The 16,452-nt window shown below is 40.1% G+C and overlaps 1 long non-coding RNA gene across 1 annotated transcript; it reads right to left on the bottom strand.

The window, feature by feature from the left end:
* Nucleotides 1-6,543: 6,543 nt before the first annotated feature.
* Nucleotides 6,544-11,640, bottom strand: LOC142369316 (uncharacterized). Its single transcript, XR_012767577.1, has 3 exons — nucleotides 11,562-11,640; nucleotides 7,008-7,038; nucleotides 6,544-6,606 (listed from the first exon to the last, which is right to left on the bottom strand). It is a non-coding gene; the product is annotated as an uncharacterized LOC142369316 (long non-coding RNA).
* Between the last annotated feature and the right edge of the window lie 4,812 nt (nucleotides 11,641-16,452).

The following is a 16,452-nucleotide window of genomic DNA, read 5'->3' as shown; positions in this document are numbered from 1 at the left end:
ATTTGCCCGTTCCTGCTCCACCAGTAATGAACAATCGCAACGGTTCAGGATTCTGTCCAAAGAGTATCTGCAGACACCACCGACGTACAGCATAAAATATTGCCGCCTGCTCTTCATTCAATGTTCGCAATAAACCTAGTGCAGCATCTCGGGGCATTGTCATGTGATTAGTTTCCAGAGTGCACGTTGTCTGTGGATTTGCTGTCAGGTCAGGAATAAGATCACCAACATCATCACTGCCTTCTTCATCATCTACAGCTTTGTGTTTCATATCCAAACAACTGAGACGTTCGCTTTCTGTTTCCGGACATATCTGAGCCCAAGCGTCCTCTAAATCAATGTCGTTATCCAGCAACTGTTTGGCTTTGTCAATCTCATCGCTTTCTTTTTCAAATAAAGCTTTGTTGGAGTCCACAATTGACTGCACTTTCTGGATGTCAGAGCCACATTTCACAGCGCCACTTGTGTAGAACTGTTCGTATGTTTCAAACTGAGGCGGTCTGAGGTGGAAGTCCTCATAATAAGGCAAAAACAGCTGCAGCAATGAATGGAAGTACATTTCTGGATTTTTTGTGTGTGAAAACCTGGGATACCTCACAACAGCAGACTGTGTTCTGGTCCTTTTTCTGATAAAGCCACAGTTGTTGTTGAGTTGTATTATGTCCTGTGATTCTCTTTGTGGTGAAACCTCAGACTTTGAAAGAACTCTGTACTGAGAGCAAAAGCTGGCAAGGCATAACTCCTCCATTTCTGCTGATCTGGGTCTACTTTTGTATCTTTCCACCACATTAGTCATCCAAATGCTACTGTCATCATCAGACTGTTGGAGCTGAGCTCTAGCTTGGAGCACATGCAAAGGCAAACTCATTCTAACAGGATTTTCGCCAACAGGAATAAACTGTACATCACGAGAACATTCCTTCAAGTGCATACGTGTCAAACGATACACTGCCTCTTGAGCTGAAACTTCTCTGTTGTGCAGGTAGACGCTGCCGAGCTGTTTGAACGCAGCTTTTGCATCAAGATTGCCATTCATCGCCTCCTTCTGTGCACGCTGTAACAGCAAACCCATTTCTTGCTCCGCTTTTGTGATGTATGACAGTATATAGACCACAACAGAAAAGGCGTCGGTGATATACTGAATGTCCATGTTTCCTTGCCAAGCACGCAGTAAGTCTTTATTGTACTGGTTCACCCAAATATCAGACGGATTCCGCTTATGGACAATGCTTTTCTTTTTGGAACATATGCTGTATGCCCTCTCAAACAGGCCTTGATGTATCCCAAGAGACTCAAAAAAAGCATCAGCTGTATCAAAACTCAGGTCAGGATTGGCCAGCGCTGTTTTCACCTTCTTTATGATTGCATTGGCATTGGTATTTTCATCTTTTCCATTCAGGTCCTCTGAGTTCCCAGCTCTTGTAATGAAAGTACGGCTTGATGGAGGTCGTGGGAAATTGAATCGGCACACTGTATTTTTCTTACGGCACGTTTTTGAGTGTTTTGTGCTATGTTTTTGTACGCTGCTCACAACCTCATGAAGCTCTGCATCAGACTCTGGTGGAATATCACAGGAAATGTATCTGTCTATGAAACTTACCACATCAGCATCACTGTCTTTATCAATCTTTGGTGCATCTTCCACCCAAAACAAACAGTGAACATGAGGAGAACCACGCTGTTGGAATTCAACTCGATAGAAGTAGTCCTTTATTTTGCCTATGGGTTCAGCTGGTGACAGGATTACGTCACGAAGAAAACAATGCCATCGATAGTCAAACATTCTTGCTGCAGTAACTGGATTTCTTCCAATCAGCCCACATTTTTGAGACCAGTCAAGATCCTCCACAGGTGTTTCTTTTCCTTCCAACCTCAAAAGAGAAGCAAGCATTTCAGGCCATCTCAGATCAGCACTTGACATGCTTATGAAAAACGTTGGAATTGACAGTTGTCGAATCATACTGAACAAATCTTTCTGTACTGCCATCCAGTAAGGTGGGGTTCCACGAATTCCTCGCAAAAACTTGTACCCTTCATCATTTCGGAATATTTTACTTAGTGAATCCGAGTTCAACAACATGTCTGATGCTTCTTTCAGAGATGATTTGCCGCCACCTTTGCGCATTGCCACAGATACACCAGATATGACTTGATGCACTTCTGATATGTACTGTGCATAAAATATGTAGTCTGTGTTGCGACCAAAACGTCCATCAGCGTTGAGAATGCGACAGTTCAGGTAACGTGACAGAGTTATTTTTGATTCCCTTTCATCGTGGAATGTAGGTCCACCCAATGGAAACAGAGCAGGAAAGCATTTGGCCTCGTTGGTTTTATCAGATAGTAAACGAACTGGACTGTTGCCTTCAGCTGGTGCCACGCTCAGTACATCTTGGAAATTCTGATCAATGATCTCTGAACCCAGATTGACAGGTTGCAATGATGTGTCTGACAAGAGGCCACTCTGGTCTTTAATGTAGGTCAGTTCCTCCTCTGCTTGCTCTGGCTCATGTTTACTTTCATCATCACTGTTATTTTCATCATCACTGTTAGCTGGCAGCTGTTGGGTGTCCGCATTTTCCTCACATTGATCACTTCCATTCAGAGTGTTTACCCATTCATCATTAAAAATGACATCATCATACCACTTATTGTTTGCCATCAAATACCTCAGTGCATTCCTTACACGATCAGTGTGGACATACATGTACTCATAATGACCTTTGTATGTCAACTTGCGTTTGAGTTTGACTCTTATCATTTTGTCATCACACTCATTCCTTGGAAGAATGTTTGTCACGCTACTGTTATCAACAGGTACAGAGACACATGGACCATGGCAAGCTCTTTGGCGGCCTCGTGGCAAACACAGCAGCTTCATGAAGGGAATGTGACGAGCAATGAGATGTTGCTCCAAAGAATTCAGACATTTCAGCTCAGGTGGAATTTCATCCAAATGCATGTTGTTGGTGACACTCTCTTCTGGTAGTTTTCCTCCAAGCATTTTCCGATGACAGGAATGGCAAACCCATAATTTGCTACAAGGACTATCAGCCAAATGACATTCTTGCCCACATTCAGTATCACAAACATGTAAATATTGCAATGTTATACACCTCTTAGCCAGTGCAGCAACCTCTGGTCTTCTGCTTTCATAATGAGATCTTTTACACTCAATCACTTGTTTCCTGAAAAGTAAGCGATGACAAACAGAGCATACATATTCAGGACCACGGCTTACGTCTTGACGAAACTGACTGATGACAAAATCAATGTTTTGTTGCTTCTTTTTCATATTTGCATAAGTATCACTGCTACTCTTCAGTTTATTTTCACGAATTTCATCACATTCATGATATTTCTTCTTGCTATTCTCGTTGACCTTATTTTGAAACACGATGTTGCTCTTATACTTCTTATGACTATAATCACGGACTTTATTTTGAAACACGATGTTGCTGTTATACTTCTTATGACTATAATCACGGACTTTATGTTGAAACACGATGTTTGTCTTATAAGTGTTTTTTGAGGATTCACACATTGATTCTTTAAAATTTGGATCAGAATCATATTTATCTTTACGCTGTGCAAGTTTCCGTGCCTTGAACTGCACATCGGTTCCATAGTTTGTCTTGAAATAATCACATTTCTTTTTCCGAAACTCAAAATTTTTGCTGTTCTTATGAAAATGTTCAAGAGAAGTCTCACGTTTGGCACTCCTAATGCACTCATATTTGTTATATTGCTTCTTTTCATTCTCAGTTTTTCGCTTCTTGACATTGATGTCACTGCATCGTAGACGTTCTTTTTCTGCTTTCGTTTCTGACTCAGTGAACTTTCTTTTCCGCTGGGGTCTTAACGTTCCCTCACCAATAGACTGGCATGTTCCGGCACAAGGACTCTGCGCATTTCGATTTTTGACACATGTTACAACCTCATAATGATTGGCGGTGTGATTTAAATATATACAGTTCTGAATACATGGACGTACAGTAGGTCTGTGCATGTTCCATCTCCCATCATTTAAGGTGAAGATAGTAGTTTGGAATAAATCGGCAGCAACAAATATGTCGATCTCTTTTGCCCAGGTACCACTGTAGTATATCCTTGATTTGGTTACATAGTCCTGTACAGATGTATATTCATCTCTCAAATAAGTCTCAAAGTTATTGCTGTATTTCTGGAGGTGTTTCGTTACAGCCCGTCTAATTTTCAAGTGCTTCTCTTCATTATGACAAATGCTAAAGGCAAGACTACGGAAAAAGCAATTCCCATCTGGCTTAATGGTTTGTATCTTACAAGGACAGCCCATATCATCAACACTGGTTGCTGCTTTTAACTCAACATTTTCATTAGAAAGTCCAACAGTTTTGCAAAGTGTATCCTGATCACTGCGAGTTAAAGGTTTAAATGCCTGCTTTGGGACATGTGCGTCAGTGATAATTACATCATCGCTGTGTGTTTTACAAGTCGTCTCGTGCAGTTCAAAATCGCCTTTTGTTTGAGCACGTTTAGTGTTTTTTGCAGAAGTGTCTTTTCGATTTACCTTGTTTTGTCCAGTACCATTACGTGCAGCCTCCGATCGATCGATTGTAGCCGTCAGCTTGGTGTCATCTTTACCCAACAGAGTTTCAGGAACACATTCAGGCTTTGCAGGCTTCTGTGAAACATTACTTACAACACGTCTCAAAACATCGCTGTACAAAGGTTTGGTATTTGGGTTCGATTCACTCTTTGTGGGCGCAGTTTGGTTGTTTACATTACCTGGAACAGTAGTTGACGTTACTGAGCAACTTGTAGCCGTCTGATGTTTGTGCAAACCTTTGGGGCCTGTTACCGCATCGCTGTACAGCTGACGTACCTTTGCATGTTTCAACGTAGTCGTGCTACTATGGGATGTGTCGTTCTGTGATCGCCGTTCATTGCCAGTTGTGGTTACCACAGCACTAACTCCTGTTACCTCAAACCGTGGGTTGCTTACTCCAAACGATTGTGCAAAATCATACACAAAGCTGACCAGTGACTGTGCAGAGCTAAAGTATGTAACGCAACTTACCCTCTGACCTTTGTGATTAACCCAGGTGTTTGCATGTGAATTAACAAAGGCAAATCTGGTCTCTCCATTCACGATGGCCCAAGTATTTCCACAAATAGTCAACAAGCAAGCATCATGAGTGAACAGTGCACGCTGCAGTGCTTCATCAAAAGGCAAAGCCACATCACATAAAGCAGGATCGTAATTGTCAACACAAACAAACCCAGTGTAAGAATCCCCAAAGCTTAATGTAAAATTGCAATTCCACACACTGTGTTGCCGAGGCAATTCTGACACAGCAATGTAACCTCTTCCTTCAACATGGTCTCTGATTTGATCATGTGCACTCATGGACTTATACAAAAGAGTTCCCTTTATCAAAACATCATCCAGATCTCCAGTTTCCCAGGTCCAAATGTTCTTTACCTTGGATTTCAGAACAGCTGTCAGACTGATGGCACCGCACTGCTTGTTGCCCACGTTACCAAATCGCACATCACCTTGATGAAAGGAGCCCGTCAGGAAAGACCTCTCTGGAAAATTGTCAGGCTGAGTCAAAGTAACACACTCATTAGTAACATTGGGTTCATTCATGCAAGAAACATTTGAGGATAGCTTGATAGCACAGTCAAGAGAGAGAGAGCTTGGAGATTCAGTTTGGAAAGAAGTTTGAGAGTTTGAGATATTTTTGCCAAGTTTTGTCAAGCAAGGTATTTCAGCAAGTTTTGTAAAGCAAGGTATTTCAGCAAGTTTTGTAAAGCAAGGTATTTCAGCAAGTTTCTTGTGAGCCTTTGCAGGCACTTTTTGAGGTATAGTTGGCACCTTTTCTCCAAAAGGTATACTTGGAGCCTTTTCAGTAGTATTTGGCACCTTTTCTCCAAAAGGTATATTTAGCACCTTTTCAGGCATATTTGGCACCTTTTCTCCAAAAGGTTTATTAGGCACCTTTTCAGGTAGTACATTTGGCACCTTTTCTCCAAAAGGTATATTTTGAACCTTTTCAGGCATATTTGGCACCTTTTCTCCAAAAGGTATATTTAGCACCTTTTCAGGCAATGTTTGGGCTTTATAGGTGCAAGGACGCCCAACCTTGCTTCCAGGAGACCCTAAGTCATCCTGGGTGCCTGTCGCTGCTCTTTTGGTGGAACACACCTGCAACACACAAATTCAATAATGTCATTTACACTTAATTCTTGCTCTTTTTTAAGCACATAATACATCACGTCCTCCGACATCTCATTCGCGTTTTCCTACAATCAATACACAACCTGACTTACTGTTTTTACACTGCGCTACATGTGCTGCTTTTTGTAGAAAAAAAAAATTGAAAAAAAAGTAAAAGATTGCATAGCACTGACATTGGAATTCTTAGCGAATAATGCAATGTCACTTGTAAATTATTTTGCATATTTGCCTGTTTTCCTCAAGTTAGTGCTGTTAACACAACTATTCTCTGCACCAGACCCTGTCAATCAGTGATATATTTTAGACATGTGAAAAATCACCTCTGAGAGCCCGCGATCAGCCAGTCTCTTTTTTGCAGCTGCCGATTTCTTGGAACGTCCCATCTGCAGGGTGATAGTGTACAAATACGGTGAGGGCATAGAGGTGAGGGCATAGAGGGAAGTACAAGGTCAGTGCTAGGACAGGAGATGCTCTCTGAAGAGCTGGGTCTTCAAGAGTTTCTTGAAGATATTCAGGGCCTGTTCTGGTAGTGCTCAGTAGGTCATTCCACTATTGTGGAACGACACGTGAAAAGAGTCTGGATCGTCTTAAGCGTGGTGTACATTGCTTTTTACATACTGACTGCACATAACACTTCAGCAAAGCAAAGACATACTAGTAGCTGGCAATAGTACTCCAAGTTAGAATACTATTTTTCTATTTATTTTTCATAAACGACTTGAAAAGAAATTTAAGACAAACGCACTTTACCACATTAACATCGTAGTGCATAACCTTTACTCACCTTTACAAACAGTGGTTTGCTGTCTCTGTATCTAAAACATACAAAAGTAATTAGTACCAAGCTCTGTAACACATTCAAAAGGTTATATGTGAAATCGCAAACCTGGTGCACATTAGATGGCCACTGACTACAATTTACTCTACATTGCAATTACTCTCATTACCCATACTGATTATTTAAAAATAAAGAAAAACATTTGTCCTAAGAGGCAACAAATATCCAAAAACCCCAAACATTTTTTTTTTTTTATTAAAAAAAAAAAAAAAAAAAAAATTGTGCTTCCATTATGATATTAAAACATGAGGTAGGCATAGGCTAACTGCCATATTTCCACATTGCTTTTTGTATACTCCGACTACAGATTACACTTCAGCAAAGCAAAGACACCCTAGTAGGTGGCAATATTGCTCAAAAGTAGAATACACAATTTACTCTACATTGGAATTACTCATTACACATACTGATAATGGTTATTAAAACAAAAAAAACATTTGGTCTAACATCAAACCTAAATATCCAAAAATGCCAAACATTTTCTAAAAGAATCTTGTGCTTTCCAGAGCCAAAATCTTATCAAAATTAAACTATTAAAAGTTTAAGACACCCAAAAAAATGCCCAGACTTTGAATCTCAGCCTTCGTCATGCTGGACATGCATATCTGAGACACCGAAGCATACAACCTCCACAGACCACCTGAAATGTCTCTGGATTCACAGTCTCAACTCTGATAATCTACCCGTGTGGGTCTTCTCATTTTTTATTTTATTTTCTTCTTTTCCCCATGTACGAGCTTCTAAATCCGAACACCTTCAATTATAAAGGAAATCAGGTTTAAATGTGTATATAGTAAAGAAACAAGATTCCATGTGAATGAACGAAGAAGCTCTTACTAGCATGTAAAGTTGAAAGGGGAATGTGTGCAGGGTAGTGCACTCTTTAAATAAGGAGTGAACAGGTGAACTCAATTGGGTAAGTCAGGTAGCAATTAAGAATAGCTTATTAGTGGAATGAGAAAATCAATTGTGTTCAATATCGGAAGACATGTAGCCAAGGTGTTTTAAATGAAGAATTCCTTCAATTTCAATCAGCGCTGTTCTTAGAACCTCTTAAGTGACTATTTGCGCACCAAAGGTTGTCCTTATTTCTTAATTTAAAACACCTTGGCTACATGTCTTCCGATTGCTAATTGCTCCCTGACTTACCCAATTGAGTTCACCTGTTCACTCCTTATTTAAAGACTGCACTACCCTTTACATGTGGCTGCAGTGCAGGTAAGAGCTTCTTTGTTCATTCACATGGAATCTTGTTTCTCTATGTACATTTAAACCTGATTTCCTTTATAATTTAAGGTAAAGCTAAAAAAGGACATGGCAACGCCAACCCAAGATCGAAATCCAGGAAGAAATCATCGGTTACGTCCATGATGTTTCTTCACTGAAAATATCCAAAAAGAATACCCAGTATTTCACTGCCACAGTGGAATCTGGGCAGGTGTACCACCACTTCGTATGCTTCAAGTTGGATAAACGGGAGGACTTCAGTCGAACGTCGTTGGCTAAGACGTGTTTGAGGTTTACGTCTGTGCGTAAAAGCATGGGTAAGTGTTTTGGGAAGGTTCTTTTTTTTTAAATTGTTTTTAGCAACATGAATGTTAATCTAATTGTTTCTCTACATAGGCCAATCTGACCCCAATGGATTCGACATCATTTATTCTGAGAGCAGCGGTCACACGATGGTTGAAGCTGCATTTCCATGGAGGCAGCGTAAAAGCAAGGTGTCCACACTTACTGAGGTGTTGGCTCGTGGGAAATGCCAAAAAGTAAGTGCAGCAGTCACGCAAAAGCAACACTTACTGGCTCAAACTATTAGGTTTATGCCAAAGTTGTGCTTATTTGGTTTGCGCTTTTTTTTTTTTTTTTTTTTTTTTAAACAGGTGGATGTTGTAGAGGTAAAAATCCTTCCTGACGTTGGCACATCCAAAATAAAAGGTGTAGTGCTGCGGGAGCTGGAGGTGTGCGACCCAACGGGCCAAACCACACTGACGGTGTGGGAAGGACTAATTGAGTTGGTACATTTGGGTAAGAGTTACCAGGTGACCAACCTGGCGACTCGCTGTTTCAGCAGCCGTGTCACACCCTCCGTCCTCCATCATAAAGGAAATCCAGAACGTGAAGGAGCCGCAGAATCTGCAGCAGCTGCTGACACCCGACGACGTGAACTTCGAAGGGGAAGTTTTTTTTTAAATAGCTTGAAATACAACTGCTGTTAAAAGCAAACACTTAAACAAAACTTTTACTCACGTCACTAAATTCTTCCAAACCAACACTCTGCTAATATTTCTTGTTCAATTTCTGAGTGCACAAGTGATGTGCCCTCAGATGGCTCGGTGTCAGAGGTAACCTCCAGATTTGCAACATCTGCTTTCGCCAGGGACAGTGAAAGCGCCATGCCATTAGAATTGGCCTGGACATGGACTCCTTCTGCACACAAGAGGGCCTCTTCTACGTCCTCCATTTGCAGGCCTGTCACAGACCCAAAGCGTGCAGCAACAAGTCGACCAACGCATGCATTTGTAAGTAAGGTGCAGTCTTCCCCCTGCTTTGTGTGCATTTCAAGTGTTCCACTATAGATGACAGGGTATGCCGACACCTTTTGAATCATTTTGCAACAATTACACCTGTAAGTAACATCCCTTGAGGGGAAATCGTCCTGTGTTGCATGGCACCGACAACATCGGTGCTTTGCTCAGATCTGAACAGCGACGACTAAAGGTTTGTGGTTAGAAGTATTTTTTTTTTTTAAATACTATTTTGTGTTGACTGTTTGAAGACAGCGTGTGCTTTGCAAGTTTGTATAAATAATTTCAACTGAAAACTATCATCTTGTATGTGATTCTTGTTATGGGTTTTCAATCTAATCTTGTCCACATAACCTGATTCTAAGGTTTTGATGGTAAAGTAGTTTGAAGGCAAAGGGTATTGAAGTAAGCTACACTATGGTAGGCTGTGAGTCTTTACAAGACTTTCAGCAAGGTTCTGTTAATGTTACAATGTTAATGTTACAGCGAGTTGTCTTGGTGGACTTGTTGCTGCACGCTTTGTGTCTGTCAGGCCTTTTTTTTTTTTTTTTTTTAAATACTATTTTGTGTTGACTGTTTTTAAAAAGGTGTGTACATTGCAAGTTTGTGAATAAATTTTTTCAAATAAAAACTATCATCTTGTATGTGATTCTTAATGGGTTTTCAATGTAATCTTTACCATTTTTGGTATTCTGATCACCCTGAACTGGGTTCTGTATGGAAACTACATTGGACTGCTCACATCTGGATGGAATTACTCTAAAGAAGGTACAGAGTCTTTAAAACACTTTATTTGGTCATTGAAAATTCAAAAAGGTAATCTGAGATTTTCATTTGGACCATCCAGAACCTGTATGAAAAATTAAATATGGGTTTAATCATTCATATCAAATACACTTTATAATTTGAAGCCTGTCCCAAAATTCACAGAAGTCCTTGCCTCATGTTCATTTTAATTTCCATGAGGATCTCCTCTCTCACTACATAGGAAAATTCATGTGCACATTAATCATGACCAGTGAAAATTTCTAATTGATTACATAACAGCTGAAAGATTCCCATCGCTGTTGGCTGAGAATCACTCCTGTAAAGTATATTCCTGTACACTGCTGCTGGTTGGACAGCGGAGCTCCTTTTCCAACAGGCTCATCCAGCTCTGTCACAAGGAACGATTCAGGAAATCCTTCCTACCAGCAGCCATCGCATCTACAACACCTCCCCTCTGGCTGGAAGAGAACTTCAAGCTCAATAGGCTTGAAGTCTCTCCTAAAACTATTCATACTGTAGATTTGTATATAGCGAATGTTTATTCACTATTTTATTCTATTTGCTTGTCATATTTTACTGTATGCTGCTCCAACAAAACAATTTCCCTAATTGGGATGAATAAAGTATTTATCCATCTACACATAGATATGTCTTCCTTTGAGCCATCCAGTGTGCTGGCTTTGTCCAATTGAAGAAAGAGTACATTGCTCATATAGCTGATGTTCCATATTAACCATTACAAAGCCCATTGGAGTTTAGCATTATAGGTTGTACATTGAAGTAGAGTCACTGTCGTGTACCTTATAGTAATTGCTATAGGTCAGGGAAGGCCAATCCGCAGCTCGGGAGTCGCATTCTTATTGGCTATGAATGTGAAACGGTCATTTCTTTAAAATTATGGAACCATGATGGTCCAAGATGTTAAATCTATGGTCAGTTTGTAATGAGAAGTGGAAACCAACAACACCACCTGGAATTGTACTCCAGGAAATTAAATCGGTAAAAGGACACAGGTTCGTCTTACTACAAGAAGGAGACAAGATTCAAGTAGAACAAAATTTATTAGTTTGCCAAACAAGTCAATAGTTAAAAGATTTCTTTTAAGTTCCAGGATTTTAAAATCACAAAAATAAAACCATTCGATGGTTGTTCACTAGGGTTTGGGCTGAACAAACAATGTTTAATTTCAGGGGAAACTGAGGCTTACCAGTGAGGGGGTATATCCTTCAGGTTCTTCATCCAGTGAAGAAAACAGGACCACCCTAAACACTACAAAGAAACCACAAGAAACGAGAAAAAGGGTGCTCCGACAAAATAAACACAAGACAAGACACCGCCACCAGGGGTCACCCCCGCCACCACACGGAGTCTCAGTTCCTGGGAGAAATAAACAAAAACAGCCTGAATAAAACATTGATGTCACAGAAAATACAAAAATTCAGTCAATTCGATTTAAAAATGGTACAGTCAAAGCCCCAGCCAACAGAGGAAGACCCAAGTTGGTCTTAAATTAATCTTCCTGTAGCCAAAACAGCAGAGAGTGACAGTGACATCCAGGTGGAAAGTCAGCAGAAGATCAGGTAGCTGTAAACTTGCAGGTTATGGCACCGCGATCTGAGCAGGTCACTAAATAAAGATCAAGCCGTTAGCTGTAACAGAACACTATATGAGCCTTTGTTTATATCGGGCGGTTGGTAGCCTAGCCCTTACCTTTCAGCCATAAAACGCACACAAAGGACGGATCGGTCCTGATAATCCGCAGGTGCAGCAGACGAAGGGCTAACCCGGACATCACACCAGTTTACATTAGTGGCTACTATTAAAGCCGACTAAAACAATGAAAACAGCTACGCTTACCAGAGAACAGCCGCAACACCAGGAGCAGGCAGACGTCATGACGCAAATCGCCTCATGACAGGTGGAGACGTACTTATATACAGACGCTGAAATTGGCTTAAAGTGGCAGCATACCATTTATGCTGCTACACTACCATGGATCAACCCTCAGTTCAAGACTTCAGCACATTTCTACAATATCTAAACCCTTAAATGTAATCAAATACAGTTCATTGTTGCAGATTAAGCTACCCAACAGCAGTAAAATGACTTCTTTATCAAGGCTTGTTTTACATTTGATGACATTTTAAAATATGTTAAGTTTAAATCTATTTTTGTACATTTGACACACTTGTCATCAATATAGTTTTAATCAGAAAAAAGTTTAGATTAATCTTTTTATTTCATTTTACAGTAGTTGGCACTTGAAGCACAATAAACAGGGTTACAGGTGCATATATTCAGTTCACATGACAAATACAGAATTAGGTCTTTTACAGAAAACAATTCATCCCGTCTCACTCAAAGCATCGACAGCATATTTCCCTCCAAGTCATTTAAAGCTTTTTTTTTTTCTTTAATTAATTTATTCAGCCCAGCCATTGACTTATTTTCCATCTGACACCAGAGAACAGACAGACTGAATGACATCTTCTACAGATTGAGTGTTTGGGACAACAGGAGTAGGTCCTGGGAACAGATGGCAATATCATGCTCTGTTGAAGGATGTAGATCTGAAGGTAAACTTCACTGGCATGTTTAAGTATAGAGGACAAGGTATAGCCTACCTGTCCTCTGCTAGCATGCAGGGGCACCCTCTACGATTTAAAACGGTGATAAATGTGTCTCTGCCGCTCCAAAGAAAGATAAACGTTGATAAAATACATTGTCAGTGAAGTGATCAATATTTACCGAAAATTGCGTCGTAAATGTCAAAGTTAGCGTTTTTGTGCTCCGTCCCTTTCAAACTGACTGACAGCACTGTGATGTTTACAACTATTGAGGCTTACATGAACCACGTGACAGCCCTAGCTGAGACAAAGCGTGTCGCAACAGTATTTACTCTATAGCTCTGCGTGAACGACAGGGTTTTGCTCTTTGAATGACACGTGTCATGACGGACCTGTCACTAGTATTGGATATTACTGCTTCAAAGAGCCACGGAATCAATTATCCTGAAATGGGGAGTTGAGACAACCAGCACAAGTTTTCAGATTGGAAAAAGTCAAACAGCCATTTATTAAGATGATCACAGGAAATTTCATTAAGACTGGACTATTACTTTAAATGAAAAGTCAAGTCTGTCTGATACAAGACACAGTAGCACATTACAAAGCTTGATAGCAATTTCAGCACACTCCATTCAAAAAGACAAGTAATTTCTCAGAGGTACTGAACTTAACAAGCAAATTCAACATGCTAAAAAGTCAGGCAAAAACCAAAAATAAAAGATATTCCAACAATATGACAAGTATGCTGAGACAGTGACTCTTGCATCCTACAAAGACTGTTGGCCTGCATTTTGCCAAATCATGAGCAACACATTTGTTGAACACTTACTAGGCACATTGTAACATTAACAGAACCTTGCTGAAAGTCTTGTAAAGACTCACAGCCTACCATAGTGTAGCTTACTTCAATACCCTTTGCCTTCAAACTACTTTACCATCAAAACCTTAGAATCAGGTTATGTGGACAAGATTAGATTGAAAACCCACATCATATACAAGATGATAGTTTTCAGTTGAAAAAAAAATGTACAAACTTAAAGTGTTCACGCCGTCAATTAGTCAACAAAAAATAGTATTTAAAAAAAAAAAAAAAAACAACAAAATAAAAATAGCGTGAAATACAACTGCTTCTTCAAATAAAATACTTCAACAAAAATTAGTCATTGTCATTCATTGGTCAAATGACCTCTCAAACATGGCAATTTCAATATCTGCTGATGTGCCCTCCAATGGCTTAGTTTGACCACTAACATCTGGCTCTTTATGAACAAGGGACAGCGAAAGGGCCATGCCGTTTTGATTTGCCCGGACGTGTACCTCTTCAGCACACAAGAGTGCCTCCTCTATTTTCTCCATGTCAAGGCCCGTCATAGACCCAAAGCGTTGTGCAACAAATCCATTGATGGATCCGTTCGACAGCTGGAAGGTGCAGGAGTCCCCCTTCTTACTACGCATCTCTAGTGTACCGCTATGAGTGACTGGATATGCCGAAACCTTCTGCATCATATGACATCCTGTACAGCGGTAAATGGTACTCTTTGAGGGGAAGTCGTCCTGTGGCGCATGGCACCGGCGGCATCGGTGCTTAGCACGTACTTGAATAGCGACGACTTCCCCTTCAAAGTTCACGTCGTCAGGTGTTGTCAGCTGCTGCAGAGTCGCCGGCTCCTTCACAGCCGCAATGGCTTCAATCTTTGAGGACAGAGTGGTGGTGAGTGTGGTCCGGGTGGCAAAGCAGCGTGTTCTTAGGTTCGTTACCTGGTAGGGGTGGGCGAAAAAAAGAAATTCATGTACATATCGTGATTTTCAAAAGCAATTTTTCTCCCCTGAATCGATATTTTTTATTTCTTTACCCTTGTCCTGTCCAGCATTATGGCAGCAGAATTGTAATCTGAATACCGTTTATGCTAAACACATTTGCAACGCCAAGGGAAGCTTTATCAATTATATTACATCATATCCATGTCCAGATAAACTTCATCACTTCATCACATTAAGTTATGTTAAAACTAGCCCACATTTGTGCTGTGTGGACATTTCAATTAATTTTGTAACTGTAAACTTTAAAAAATGCCTCTTTTTGTCTCAGTTGAAATAAATGCCAGCTGCTGGACTGACAGACAGACTGATGTGCATTATTTATGGGAACGACATTCATTCTAGAAGTGTATGATTCAACATGTTTGTTTTTTTAAAGGAGGAAGAAAATTGCAATTACTGATTATATCGAATCGCAATTATCAAGAATCATGATACAAATCAAATCGTGACAAAAGCATACCGTCCCACCCCTATTACCTGGTAACTTCTTCCTAATTGTACTGATTGAATCAGTCCTTCCCATACGGTCAATGAGGTTTGGCCTGTTGGGTCACACACTTCATACTCCTGCAGCTCCCGCTCCACATCGTTGATTGTGACATTTTTGGAAACGCCAGCTTGTGGCAGGACTTTTACCTCCACAACATCTACCTGTAAAAAAAAGAAAAAAAAAAGCAAACCAAATAAGCACAACATTGGCCTAAACCTCTTAGTCTGAGCCAGTAAGTGTTTCTTTTGCGTGACTGCTTCACTTACCACTTGGTTTTTGCCAAAAGCCAAAACCTCAGCCAGTGTGGACACCTTGGTCTTGAACTGCCGCCACGGAAAGGGAGCTTCAACAACAGTATGACTGCTGCTGTCAGTATACATGACATCAAAACTGTCGGGGTCAGTTTGGCCTATGTAGAGAAAATATTAGATTTATCTTTATGTCGCTAAAAACAATTAAAAAAAATAAACCTTGCCAAAACACTTACTTATGGTTTTACGCACAGATGTGAACCTTAAACAGGTTTTTGCCAATGAGGCTCGACTGAAGTCCTCCCTAATACTTAGTTTGAAACACACAAAGTGGTGGTACACCTGCCCACATTGCAGTTTCCCTGTAAAATATTGGTGGTTCTTCTTGGAAATTTGAATTGATGACACATGTTGAAGATAACCAATGATGTGGTCTTCGTTTGCGAGCTTAAGTTTTTTGCTTGGCGTTGCCATACCCTTTTTTTGCTTTACCTTAAATTAGAAAGGAAATCAGGTTTAAATGTACATAGTAAAGGAACAAGATTCAATGTGAATGAACAAAGAAGCTCTTACATGTAAAGTTGAAAAGGGAATGTGTGAAGGGTAGTTCAGTCATTAAATAAGGAGTGAAAAGGTGAACTCAATTGGGTAAGTCAGGTGGCAATTAACAATAGCTTATTAGTGGAATGAGAAAATCAGTTGTGTTCAATATTGGAAGACATGTAGCCAAGGTGTTTTAAATAAAGAATTCCTTCAATTTCAATCAGCGCTGTTCTTAGAACCTCTTAAGTGACTTTTTGCGCACCAAAGGTTGTCCTTATTTCTTTCTTTCAAAAATATTTTTATTGAATTTTCTATATCAACAGCAATGTGAGGGCACATCCAGCATAAAGAGTAGAAGTAATAATAAATAAATAAAATAAAGTAAAAACAAAACAGTCATTAAATAAGGAGTGAAAAGGTGAACTC

Source organism: Odontesthes bonariensis, chromosome 19 (assembly GCF_027942865.1).
Source record: "Odontesthes bonariensis isolate fOdoBon6 chromosome 19, fOdoBon6.hap1, whole genome shotgun sequence".
Taxonomy (NCBI): Eukaryota; Metazoa; Chordata; class Actinopteri; order Atheriniformes; family Atherinopsidae; genus Odontesthes; species Odontesthes bonariensis.
Note: the sequence above shows the minus strand (reverse complement) of the source record. Positions and strands in the feature narration are given on the sequence as shown.